Below are 2,265 nucleotides of genomic sequence, written 5' to 3' on the forward strand. Positions count from 1 at the left end.
ATCCCATATTCCTATTACCCTGAAACTCTGGCCTTCTGTTGAAACGGCTCTGGAAATTACCTTGATGCTGGCCTGAGGTTTCTATTTTCCTTTTCTTCTCATCCTTTCCTTTTTTGAGACATGTCACTTCTACTTTCAATCACCATTGCTTTCTGAACCACTGCCACATATGAAGTCAACTCAAACATGGCCACTCTGTTCTGAATCCAAAACTTCAATCCCTGTTCAAACCTTCTTGCTTTCTTTTCATCTGTATCAACCTGGTCTGGCACGAACCTTGCTAACTCAATAAATTTAGCCTCGTATTCGGCCACAGTAAGATCACTCTGGTCAGGTTCAAGAACTTAATCTCCATTTGATTCTTCATATACCTCGGGAAATACTTCTCCAAAAATAGCTCAGTAAACCTCTCCCAAGTTATAAACTCACCTTCTTCCAATGCTCGTGTGGATTCCCACCAATAGTTCGCCTCACCCTTCAGAAAGTAGCTTGCAAACTTGGTCTTCTGTTCAGTTCCTGCTCCGACTAATTCAAAAGCCTTTTCCATCTCCTTGAGCCATGCATTGGCTTCCACGGGATCAGCACTTCCCTTGAACTCAGGTGGCTTTACAGCTTGGAACTGCTTGAAAGTCACTGCAGGTGGTGCTGCTACTTGCTGCTGCTGTTGCTGTTGCTGTTGTTGTTGCTGCTATTGTTGTTGCTGCTGCGTAAGGTGTAACATCTTCTGCTGCATCAGTCCCAACATCTGGACAATCGCTGGATCTATCTGACTCTCGGTACGATCCTCTCCTGCATTATTCCTTCTCTTTGGTGCCATTATTCTGGTAAGAAAACAAGCAACATATATAATAATCTGTCAAGCATTGTGTCAAATATGTAGCAATTCCTTAGCATATCAAAATTCTCAAACATTATCTCTTCTCAAATATCATAAACTTGCTACCATATTAACACAAGCGATATGATTATCACATAATCCTACTTATTATCTTGAGAATAACAGCAGAAAGAAAATTTACTCAGAATTATCCAAACTTTTTAAATCCTTGCTCAAAATCTCAAATAAACCAACAAACAGTGGATAGGGTTGCAACACAACCTCCCAAACCCTTTTCCAACACTTCTTACCATTCTCAAAACCAACAAAATAGCAGATCAATAACACAAAGCCTAAGGGTAAATGCAAAACAGGAAACCTAAACAACTTAACTATAACCCAGCCCAATAACCTAAATTTAATCCTATAAAGGCTAAACTACACGCGCCTATCTTATGTGATCTTCCTATGACTCACCTATGACAATCCTAAGCCTGTTTCAGTGACCATAACATGTAGCTCTGATACCAACCTGTTACGCCCTCTAAACCCGGGGTCTAGATTTGGGGGTAACTAGCCAATAAACTATAATAAAATAATCACAGTGGAATAATATAATAAATATGACCCCTTGCATGCAACTGGATCGATCACAGGTTATAGTATGGAACAGGCACTAATACAAATCAAGTGTTATTACAAACCATAAGTCTAATTAGTTTTACAAATTATTCAAATTTTATTACAAACCTCTAGACTTATTCAAGCGTCCCAAACTGTCTACCTGGAAAACACACCAAACTATTTACAAGCACTCGACTTCTGATCAAACTTGGGACTCAAGCCTGCTCTAACTTAGCTGAAAGATTAGAATAATAAACAAGTATGAGCGAAAGAAATGTTTAGCAAGCAGTATAAAGTTTGTAAGTGAACTACAATAATAATATCTGAGTAAAATCAGAAGCTGATATAAAATTTAAAGTTTAAGCGACAGTTTAATAAAACACAATTATGCACTATGTTGTTCCTGATGATCAGTCATGAAATAACACCGGTATCGCACAGCCATACCGTAAATATAGGTATCGATATCCCGCAGCCATACCGTACCTATTGGATATCCATGAAGAAGGCATATATTCGCATAGTAAGATATTACACTTTCGTATAATAACTCACGCTGGACCGGTGCCTCGGCCTTTTACGCTAACCGATAAACAATTCACAAAATAATTTTGATTAAAGGAGCCAGATCAATGACATCCTTATCCATTCAAATCCCAATGTCACATGGTCCGGAGTTATCTTAACAACTGATGGCGAAATAACATGAACAATTAGTTATTCGCTAATCTCAATTCAATGTTTCACTGTATAGAGTATATCTGAATAGTATAGTTATTCACTATCTATCGAATCAAAGCATTGGTTCTAGCAGAATGATTGCT

This window comes from Apium graveolens, chromosome 2 (assembly GCF_009905375.1).
Source record: "Apium graveolens cultivar Ventura chromosome 2, ASM990537v1, whole genome shotgun sequence".
Lineage (NCBI taxonomy): Eukaryota > Viridiplantae > Streptophyta > Magnoliopsida > Apiales > Apiaceae > Apium > Apium graveolens.